The sequence below is a fragment of the Oreochromis aureus genome, linkage group 13 (genome assembly GCF_013358895.1).
Source record: "Oreochromis aureus strain Israel breed Guangdong linkage group 13, ZZ_aureus, whole genome shotgun sequence".
NCBI classification, from domain to species: domain Eukaryota; kingdom Metazoa; phylum Chordata; class Actinopteri; order Cichliformes; family Cichlidae; genus Oreochromis; species Oreochromis aureus.
The window spans coordinates 22,507,244-22,519,751 of record NC_052954.1 but is presented as its reverse complement, the minus strand read 5'-3'; positions in this window follow the sequence as shown (position 1 = coordinate 22,519,751).

The following is a 12,508-nucleotide window of genomic DNA, read 5'->3' as shown; positions in this document are numbered from 1 at the left end:
ATTTCTGTAATCAGTGTTTTTATCTCTTTGTCAATATTACAGCTTTAGCATTTCAGTCAAGCCAAGATTGGCCTCAACTAAAGAGGAATTATTAACTGGGGAAAATGGCATTTTCTCTGGCCGTTCCCCTGAATTTTTGGTTTTGGTAGTTTTTGTATGATCTTGATAAGCAAACAGCACTTATGGCTGAAATATACCAACAGGATAAGGCCTCAAAAGTGGCTCTTATATTTTTACCTAAATTTTGAGTGGGCCTTCGTGTCTAAATCTGATTTTACTCAAAATGCAATTGCATACTGATCAGTCATTACAACAGCTTTTGGTTTCTACCTACTGGGATTAAAAACAAAAAAAGATAATAAAAAATGGCAATGGGTTAATGTTTGAATTAAAATGAGATTATGCTGTTTGAGATTTCTTAAGTGCAAGACAGTTCCCAATCTTGCATTTAATGCAGCGATCATTCAGTTGCACAGAAATTCAAGTTTGAGTCATGGGCTTAAAGCACATACAGTCACAGCAAGGCAATGAAGAGTGAAGAAATTTTCAATATGGGGGAGGACAAAATTCACAGCGAAGATATGAACCTTATCTGAGGCTTCAGACATTTTTGGACTAAATGTTCTCGTTGTTATTTTTTCACACAGTGCTCTCTGGAAAAACATTGTAGCAAATGAGAAAGGACTGGACCTCTATGTTGCAACCTTTCACATATCTTGAGGGAGTTTCAGGGATTCAGTTTCTTCTAATGCTGAGTGACAACTGCGTCCCTAGTTTAAAAAAAATAATAGCCACAGCTGGGTGACAAGCATGGATGAAAAATTCACAAACTGCTACTTGCAACTGAGAGTGAATGGTGTCATTGCCAGGACTGACACCAGAACTACTGATTGATTAAGAGAAAATAGCAACCCTAAAAATTTAAATTAAAAAAAGCTTTGGACTGGAAAATGCAGTGAAAGTCATATTGACTGATTTTGACTGATTTTGAGGGAGCTCATTATCTCGTTGGATGGCTGATGATCAACAATGAATTTCTAACCCTTCAACAATCAAACAAGAGATTGGCCAACAGTAGCATGACTGAAATACACATGTAGTTGTTGAAATTTAGTGACCTTACTTTCTGAGAATGAAATAAGTGGAGCACAAAAATACTATTACGAAATTTCAGCCGCTGTTCTGAAGGTTGAAGTCTTGTGTTATTTTATCTTTAATTGATTTCGTTTTTCAAGTTCACGCTTTTGTCACTGCCTCACTGAAACATAGCAGTGTTTCAAACAATCGGTTGTCAAGGAGTTTCAACATGACTTGACAAATGACAAATAAGAAAAACATGACATTGTAAACCCAAATAACAGTCATAGTTCCTGTTGAAGGAGCATTTTCTTGTAATAATTGATCAGAAATCTGTTGCAACAGCTATGAGTCATCTTAGGTTAGATTACATTTATTCTTATGCTTCCACTAAATGGAAAATGAGCTCAGGGTTTAAACCTGTGACGTTTCCCTGCATATCAGACAAATATCTTTCCACCTACTGGGAACACTCAGGGCCCACTCAGAGTCACACTTTAAGTGGGGATACAACAAAAACCTTTTCCCTTCACATTTGAGGTGTGACTCTGAGTGGTTCTTATCATGATTTTTTTTAAAAGAAACACTCCACAGGTTATATATCATCCACATACGTGCTCTTAATCATAGCTGTTTGCTTACTGTAAACTCCTAGGCTGTTGGATTGGACTGAAGGCCTCGCTGACCAAACAGCTAATCGTTTCTCCACGTTTTCTCACATTCTTTATCGCTTTATAGGTTCAGATTAGGGGTGATGAGCACATGTGGTCACCATTTGGTTAGTTGTACCGTCTTACTCGTATAACTGGAACCTCACGGTTCAGTCCAACATGTCAGTCAGCTGCAGAGGTGGAATGTACCTAACAACATTTACACAGGTGCAGTACTTAAATATTGCTTTGCCTCACTTTACCTGAGTATTTTCAGTTGCTGCTTTATTATACTTCTTCTCCAGTACATTTGAGAGGAAATATCATATAGTGATCCTGCTACTTTGAGTTTACCTAGTTACCATGTAGAATGAAAAATAAAACAAAATACAATATATATAAAATAAATTTTAAAACTGCTACTTTAACCTTTATCTTGATTCTAATATTTTAATACTTTGGTCATTTTACTGTATTGTAATTTGGAATGCCCAGTTTTTCTACACTGTGACGCTCCTACATTTCATTAAATGTAATTAATGTCATTTTCTTGGCACTTTTCAGGTGTTTGCATGAACTCTTCAATCAAACAAAAGCAACACATGATACAAATACAAGTAAATGTGTTTCACTTTGTTGTTTTTGGCTCTTCTTATAATGGAAACAATCAACAGGCAGACTAAAGTAACTGGATTACAACACAGTCCTTTAAAGTATCTTATATGTCCCTTCTTGTTGAAAAACTGATCAAAACAAAACAGCTATGATGTATTTCTATTTTAAACCAATATTTTCTTGCATGCCTTCTTGCAAATGTATTATTCCCAGTCACAACAGTGAGTTAAAAAAATCCTACCCCTCATAAATAAAAAATGTTGGACACAGTCATTGTTTAACATATTAATACATCTCCACTTCTGTGCACACTGCATTGTGTTACCAGTTAGAAAGTCTGATTCAAAGCCAAACTCATCTCGACCTTTTTGACACGAGTGGCTGCAAAACACAATGCCAACTTCAGCTTCCCATGTGACTAATCAGAAACGTGTAATTACACGTGTAAGGCTTCAAATATCCATAAATGGAAGGGCGTGAGGGAAACGATACACAGCAGTTGGTCAGTGGCCTTTCATATGAATGTACAGTAGACAATGACTTGAACCCGTGGCTTAAGAATGTTTTGTGCTTTTGTTGTTATTGTTTCTGTTTGAGGAATTGATTTGTTCTGTTTGAGAGGAATCAGTTGGGGAACTCTGAGGTCTTGTCATCACAAAAAAACAAAAAAGATCCTTTAAAAAAAAGAAAAAAGTACCATTGTTGAGTCTTTTGTTTTGAATGGCAAACACTCATCTTTGGTAGGCAAACTAATTGCAAAATGTGACCTCCCAGTGAGGCAGGAGACAGCCTAACATTCATATCTTCTTGTGTTTTAGTTGAAACATACGCTCAGGAAGGGTGCAAATGAGATTATTTACAAGCAAAGCCCTACCAGTAAGAAAACCAAGGTAATTTCTTGGAGGGATTAAAAAATAAATAAATAAAGAGAAGAAAATAAAATAAATGTTGAAATCATCCAATGCATTTTCATATACAACATACACAGAAATTAAAAACATTTGAAAGGGTTTATTATTAAATAAATGTTTTTTTTTTAGAAAGTGTAAAAGTATGACAATTCTGAGAGCCATTAGTATGACATATCTTTTTATTGTATTTTCAACCTCAACTGTTTTTTAATTTAATTTTTTTGTTTAACATAATTTCATCTATTTTATATATATATATATATATATATATATATATATATATATATATATATATATATATATATATATAGTGTGGTGCACTAGGTGCGGTGACTCCCAAGCTAGGCGAGTGGCTCCAGCAGATCCCGGGAACAACATCGGAGATCTCTGTCCAGAAGAGCGCAGTCCTGGGAACAGCTAAGATACTGCGCAGGACCCTCAAGCTCCCAGGCCTCTGGTAGAGGACCCGAGCTTGAAGGATAAACCGCCCGCAGGGGCGTGCTGGGTGTTTTTTTTTTTTTATATATATATATATATGTACTTTTATCCTAGTTATAGCATGAATATAAATTACAAAGTTACAGTGTGTAAAAGTTCATGGATAAATGTCAGTAGATTGCAGATTGCAGTAAACCTAATTCTTTTTTCTTATTCCTCCTATTCAAATGCATAATCCCAGCTAGGTGGCTGCTGTGGGACAAACATGCTTTAGTCAGACAAGAGAAATCAAAAACATTAATTCTAGAGTATACCCCATAGCAGCCACACCGAACTGGCATGTTTCTACTACATATGTGTAGTTTTAACACAGTTGGATAATTTACATTTTTCAATTTACTTGGCAATAAATAAGAAAATAAATAAACACATATGTGTGTGCATATATTTTGTGGTTTTATACATTTTTACCTCCAGGACATCTAACAAAATCACTGAATTACTGAAACGTACTGACTGATACTGAGGTGAGTTGTTGAGGATATGTGAGGTTTTCCATCTGTAAGCACCTGTAAGTAAGACGGTGTTAACCTCTGTTAGCTGCTGTTAGCCTCTGTGAGCTGTTAGGCTCTGTTAGCTGCTGTTAGCCTCTGTGAGCTTTTAGACTCTGTTAGCTGCTGTTAGCCTCTGTGAGCTGTTAGGCTCTGTTAGCTGCTGTTAGCCTCTGTGAGCTGTTAGGCTCTGTTAGCTGCTGTTAGCCTCGCGAGCTGTTAGCCTCTGTTAGCTGCTGTTAGCCTCTGTTAGCTGCTGTTAGCCTCTGTGAGCTGTTAGGCTCTGTTAGCTGCTGTTACCTGGTGTTAGTGAAACTTTCTTTGAAGTTCATAGCACATTGTTGGACTCAGACACTTACCAAAAATAAACTTCCGTACAGTGTGAGAATGAAATCAAAATGTTTATCAGAGTGTGATTTTTAGAGCACTGAGCCTAACATTAGCTATTAAGTACCTGTTGTTGTTTAACTGGCTTGTTGTCAGCTATCTGAGGATGGGAGGGTTGCATGTCTAATCTGCTAATGATAATTAATCACGACAATAATTGGAATAAATAAACATTTTTAAAGCCTTGACCTCAGTTCAGGAGATGAGGCTTAAGGTGAGGAGGAAGAGGATGGCTATTTAATAGGATGCTGTTGCATTGTCTCTTTCTTTTGCGTTTAGGCTTCTTTAGTGAAGGGGATGAGGTATGACTCTTCATATCTTGATTCTGAAGGTGCAGACATGAATTAAAATGTACCCACACCGCACATGAACGCTTGCTTCTCCGCCTTTAGTGTACTACATATGTGACCAGTGCATAAAATGCAATTACACAGAACGGTAATGCCCAGTGAGGCAACATGGCAGCTTCCACAATCAGGCGCATGCTTCTGTGTATTTTTAATCCATCAATTCTATGCTTATGTGATATATCACTTTATTGAAAGATGTAATATGTAGTAAACATTGTATATTTATGATTACAATAATTTTTTTATATTAAAGAAACAAACTTTTTTGTTTACTTCTTGTTTTGTGTTATTTTAAGTTTGTCAGTCATCTTTGAAACTGCACTAACCAACAAGAAAGGTGATATATAAAAGTAAAGTGATTGATTCGTTCACTGACTAATAAAATTGATTGCTTTAAACAGAAAACGACATACCTGAGTTGTTTTTCAGTTTACTTAACTTGTTACTCTGGTTTATGGTCTATGATTCAAAGTTTAACCTCTTTTCAGTCATGCATTACTGCAAATGCATAAATCACAGAATTGAAAAGAAAATCTGACATCATGTTAAGCCTCAGAAATCATGTTTCAGGAAGCATGTTTATGAGAAACTGAAATTTCATCACCTGTAGGAGGTTCTGTCATTTATATGCTTAAATAAGCTCTGGGAGAAGCTGTTTGAAAATAGTGCCTGCTGCTGAATATGTATGCAGATGAAACTGTACTGATACTCCGATGAAGTCATTTTCAGAATAATTATCACTTGTTCATTCATTTATCTATGACTTAAGCCCGTATAAAAAGCGGTTTGGTAACCTTACTGAAACCACACATGTTCAGTAATTATGATGAAAATTAAGATGACACATTATATGATGTTATTTCTTTCATAACTAAAATATTTTCCATATTTGTCATTTTGTAAGGTGTTAGGTGGGGTGGTGTTAGATTAACTGGTAAATCTAAATTGCCCATAGGTGTAAATGATTATATGTCTCTTTGTGTTAGCCCTGTGGCAGACTGGCAGACTGTCCAGGGTGTTTCTTGCTTCTCACCCCATGGCAGCTGTTCCAGCCTCCCCGACCCTGAATTGGATAAGTGGCAAAAAATGGATGGATAGATGGAGCACTGATATATTACATGTCACAAACTGACTAAAATCTGTGAGTAATCTTGTGTTGGCTTGACAGCTAGTGTGGGAGTCCAATGTGACCAGAAATGTTAGGAAAACGTTTGTCCAGTGAATAGACGAAGAGGTCTGAAACGAATAAATTCCCATCACACCAACATCATACTTTTAATTTTAGCTTATATTTAGCTCTGACCTGGAGGTGTATTTGCAGTGGGAGGCAGAGTCCAGTATACCACCGAGGCCATTCAACTTTGTTCAGTAAGATGTTGTATTGATATACACTGGTAATAGATATTCAACTAAGTGATTAATAAAGACAGTTAAACAAGCTATTTTTTTACTGGTTTCCATTAAAAAGGAAGAAAGCAATGGGAAGAACTCTATAACTGGCAGCAAGTACACTCACACGCACACAGACATGCAGACTCTTGTATCTAAAGGATAAGCACATAATTCTGTGTGAATAGATGTTACATAATGAAAAGATGTTACTATAGCTTGTTCTAACTTGTCTGACTAGATACTGCCCAGTGCACATATTCTTAATGTGTGTGTTTGTGCACGTGAGCGATGGATGCATCAGGCAGGTTATAAAGTTTCGTAGGAGGACAACCATGACATCTGCTGTATGAAAATAATCAACCCCTTCCACTGCTTCTCATTACCCCTCTTTCCTCCCCCCGTCTTCCGATGAGATAAAACATTATCCTATTATACGATGAAGGCCTCTATCATGCCTGAATCCCCCTGCTGCTGCCAAAATATCCCCAAACACCTACACACAGTCACTGAACACATGGCTTAGGCACACACACACATAGACTCACACATCCCCTACCTCTCAACCCCCTCCTTCTCCCTTCTTTCTTCTTTGGCAGCTGTGCGTCATTTAAACAATTTTCTATGAAAACTGGTATTCATAACTGCTGGTCATGATTCCACCCTTGAGTACTACAAACATTATAATGGTAACAGTTAATCTGTATGGTCCTGACCCTGTCCTGTTGTTTAGCTGTGACCTGAGTGGGAGAAAAGAGGCTCCCTCAGCTCGGAGACATACAGCTGGGAGCCATTGTTTCCATGAGAAAAGAGTTGGTCTGAATTCTATCTATCTATCTATCTATCTATCTATCTATCTATCTATCTATCTATCTATCTATCTATCTATCTATCTATCTATCTATCTATCTATCTATCTATCTATCTATCTATCTATCTATCTATCTATCTATCTATCTATCTATCTATCTATCTATCTTACGTAGTTATGTAGAAACCTAACTCACGAAGTGAGTAGTGATTCATGAAGGAGCAACCACAAGGAAATATGGCAGATAAGTGTTAGATCCCCTTTCACACACTCCTCCACCCTTCTGGAAAAAGAATACATGCAGCTTGCAGAGAGTTTCTCCACACCTTTGTGCAAAGAAGAACACAATATTATGAAGTACTCCTAATTAGCATCATCCCTGCCTGTGTCAAAAGTCCACCAGCAGCCTTATCTAGCTAGGCTCCTTGAAACCCAAAGGCTGTGTGTGCGAAATCATTTTTCATGTCAAAATAAGAGCATGACATTTACCAAACAGTTCTCTTCCAGGCACATGTAAGAGTGTTGCAATAGGGCAGCAGCTGGAGTATAAAAAGAGAGTGGTTAATCATTGTGTATCACCCAGAATCAGCTTCTTTCTTTGACAAATAACTATATAACCAACCGACCAAAAGAAAAACAAAAAGCTTTCTGATGACGGTGTCTCTGCGTGCAGTTACTCTATCCAAAAATAGCTGCACTACGATGGTGCGTCCATCGACAGGTGATGCCTCATGACGTGAAGGTGACCCCACGAGGCAGGATATGAATTGAAAACCATAAATATAACCATTAGAGCACTGATTACAACATAATGACATACATTAAAGGTGTGGGTGAGTGTGTGCAGGGTTAAGAGCTTGATTAAAAGAGGGTGGATTGAGAATGTCATAACTTTGCACACACAGGGTGGGTGGAGACTGCAGACATTGTGGAGACAGAGGTTATATACTTGGTAGAGCGTTTTCTTGTGAAACTCTATTGTGTGCCTGCTTTTATATTTTAGTTGCGTAATGTTTAACGACATCTCTGAAAACCATAGGTCTGTTTACACTGTAGTGTAGGAAGAGGTGTACTTATAGGTGATATTTATGCAAGGACACAAGAAACTGCAAAACACATTTAAAACACATTTTAAACCCTGAAGTCTTGTGTTTTTCCTCTTTTTTATATTTTATCTGAATTTTTGCGTTTTTTTAAGTTACAGTTTTCTCCTGTCTTTGTGCCGGTTACACAGATGAGCTTTACTGAGGCCACCAGCTGGTCTCATAAGACACTAAAAGTGTTCTTTACAAGTTAGCTGGAATTTTGATTCTGGATACCGAGCCTAGTTTCATTTCTAATACCTTGGTAGTTGGAAAATACCAACCTTTATATTAATATATCATTTATTTCTTAATGAAAATTAGTAGAACATTTGTATTAGTAATGTGCAAATTTCATTTTGATCTGATACCAAGTAAATACAGAGCCAGTATTACCAATACTTAAATATACTAACCTACAAAGACAGCTTATATCAGCATATCATATGAGATCAATCATTATCATTATCAAATATCAAATATCAAATAATGATATTTGAATTGATTCGCCTGCCTTCCATTTGTATACACGCTAAATACGAAAAGCATGTGTTTATGCACAATCTGTGCTTTACAAATCAAAGTAAATATTCTTTTGGGATTTTTTCCAGCCATCACTGCCAATAATTCATATTTACATTATAACATTTGCTGCAGAAACATTTAAAATGACACCTATACCCTAATTACATGTACTCAAGTGCTATTAAGGATCATCTTGAGATGGTTCTCTGTGATTATCTATATTTTGAAGGCAAACATTGTGCATATTTAGACCACATCATTTATCTTAAAGCTTTAGTGACAGGTTAATCTGCAGATTCTTGTTATTAATATGAAATAATATTAGGGTTAAGCCATTGAAGGGTCACCGGGAGGTCATGAGAGAGGTGCAACAGTCAGTGTGGTCGTGGTTTGGAGCATTTCAGCCAGTGGTGCTGGGGATCTTGTCACAACTGATAGAATCATGAACACAGAAAAATACTGTCACATTTTAATTCATGATGCAATACCATGTGGAAAACATCTGTTGGTAGTTGCTTCATTTTGTAGCACGACAATGATCCCAAACACGCCGGTGCAGTTGGAGCATATATGGGCATAAAGCATTCACACTATGAGTCATGGATTGGTCTCCCCAGAGCCTGGGCCACCACACTACAGAAGCAGTGTGAGTTGATCTTGATAGCAAATGAAACAAAAGGTAGCCGGCATCCAAAAAAAACCCTTTGATTGTCCCTTTAAGAACTATTCCTGAAGACTTCCTAAAGAAATTACAAGAAAGCTTGTCTAAGAGATTTCAGGCTGTATTGAAGAACAAAGGAGGTCAAACCAAGTTTTAACTTTCACGTTAGAAGTGTAAAAACTGAGTTTTGGCCTCATATACTGTTTGTTCATATATTCTTGCAGATGTTTCAGCAAATCCCTTCACCTGTTTCCAATTTTCCTTGCAAAATAAAAAATTGAAACGAAGGCTGTGTCAAGATTTTTGCACAGTAATCAAAGTAATTTTGAGAATGCAAACAATAACATGGATAAGAAAACTGAAAATAACTGTTGTGCTACATAGAGAACAGTAAAATCTATAAGATTAGCTTAAAAGTCAAGGAGCTTTGAGAAAGATGGAAAAAAAAGACGTACACACAAACAATGGCAAACAAATATATCTTCGAATTTAATGTCAGTGTTGACTCTATTCTTAGATTTGAGTAATTTAGAACAAACTAACAGACAATAAACAGATGCAGTTCCAAATGTGTGATTCTGAATAGTGAGAATGTGAACTTTTGGTTTAATTGATGTATTTTGTAATCTATAGTAACTAAAACATGAATTCAGCACTTTAATTTATATCCAGTTCGTCTACACTATGGTTTTGGTACGTTTTGTGTAATAAAAGACTTCCACTGCTATTTATTGCTATTGTTATTATGAGACATTATTACTGATTGTTTTCTGGAAAAGAATTATAGACTTCAAGCAAACTCTAAATTCTGCTAACAGTAAGGAGATAAAGATTTAGCAGGCATTGCTGCTATTTTTCCCCATTGTGTGACCCTTTATCTGTTTGCATCTTCACAGCTCAGGCCTCTCCTGTGTTTGTCCACCCCTGGGAGCTGTTCGCGGTTGTGTGAACCCCAGAGACAAGCTGCTGCTCAGCGCTCAACTCAATTGATCTCCCTATTGTGTAACTGCTTCCCCACAGGCTTCTCGGTCTGTATAAATTATTATGATTCATTCCTTCAGGCATGGGAGAAAGTCATGCCTGATTCCTTCTCCACCAAACTGTATGTTATTTCCCCTTTCTCTCTCTCTGTTTTCCCCTCATACACACTCATACTCCCAGTAAGGGGTAGAAATAATATTTTTCTTGAAAACTTCTTGATCTCAGCAGATGAGAAAACATGACACTATTTTTGCCAAAGTGTTTCTTCCTGAAGGTTAAGTTACCTCCAGCTTCAGGAGGTCAGCCAGACAGTCTGTTATTGAGCATGTCATCAATAAGGCGCAAAAATAATTCAATTATATAGTCTCACTTTGGTTCTCAGTCCAGTTATAATGCATTTACCTTCAGTGCTGATCAATAGGCCGATGGTGAGAGTCGCTATGGAAATTGAGATCTGCTGCCCTCTACTGGATTTGTCTCACATTACACCATTATTTATATATTTTGTTGTTAACAGCGCAGTTCTTATGCAGGGTATTCAGCTTTGCATTTGAACCTTCAAACCTGGTACTTACGTAGTACTTTTCTACTCAGTTGAACACATTTACACTCACATTCAAACTGATGGTGACATTGCAGGTAACTGAGGGTTCAGTACTTTGCCCAAGCATACTCTGACATACCAAAAGTCAGGGATCAATTCCCCAACCTTCAGACTGGTACACCCGCTCTACCACCTGAGCCACAGCTAATCCAACCATGTATTGTGTTAATGTGGGAATATTGCAATTCTTTATTATCAGGCTATTCTCACGACTCCCTAAAAAGCTTTCAGTTGATCCAAAAAGGCTGCAATGAGAGTACCAACAGCAATTAGAAAGACAGATCATATTTCTCCCATGCAAGCTTCTCTTCACTGGGTCCCAAAATATTAAATAATCAGCCCCCCTTGAGCTTATAGTTAGAGATGAATCAGGTGACCCTGAACCCTGTGTTAGTTATGCTATTTATAGGCTCAGGGTGCAGGGGGACAACCTATGATACACTGAGCACTTCTTCTCCACTCTCCTATAGTGAAGGTTTGGTCCCTTTCTCATTCCTCTCATCCCTCAACTACTTTTAGGCTCTTTAACCTTGCAATTCTAAAGCACTTTGTGGCATCTGTTGTTGTGAATTGGTGCTAAATGCATAAAACTGAATATAAAATTGAATTGATTTTAGTTTCTTTTTGATTGATTTGTGTTGTTTTTTATGTAGCTGCTCCTTTGTCATACTGAGTGCTGTTTATGTGCTGGTATTGTGGACCTGCAGTACTCTGCACAACCCCCCCCCCCCTTATTGGTATGCCCAAACCCTTAAAAGTGCCTCAGACTGACGTAGGGATGGAAGTCTTGCATTTAAATCTGGTGCAGGGGCAGTTTTTCCACACACTCTTCCCTTCCAGTTTCTTCACTTTTGCCTTGTCAATCCAATCAGCACTTAATATGTGAAATGTTGCTGTGGGGGCTTTACCACTCTGCAAACCTCCTCTGAGTACTTTATGGAAGAATTCGTGTCAGGTTTTGCCACCTAATCTGCAGAGAAAAGCAGGAATGGGAAATGAGTCTGAGTCTGCTCAAATGTTTTTGAAAGCCTGAGGGCTGAAGGTGAATTTATTGAGTTTCAAATGACTTTACAAAATCATTATTTTTGTAGGGAAAACAGGAATATTTCATTTTTTACACGACTGAGTAAGACCAGACGAGATTATCACAGTCTGCCTTTAAGTAATCCTATCTCTTTACCACTGCTCTTCTTTCAAAATCTTATTAAATTGTCATGGCATTTAATTTCAATAACTAAATACTACTAAATCACAGCAGATACGAAACCATCTGTGTGACATATGAGACCCATCAGTTTTTCCCATGTTGTATGTAATTATGTAAAACAGTTCCCATGACATACCTTCCATAAAAACAAGTCTCCTGACAGGACATGTTTGCCAAACCAGAAACATTTAGTACATATTTTGTGTGGAGCTTTCGGCCCTGCCCTTCTTGAATTAAAAACTTTGGAATAATGGATATGTTTATCACGA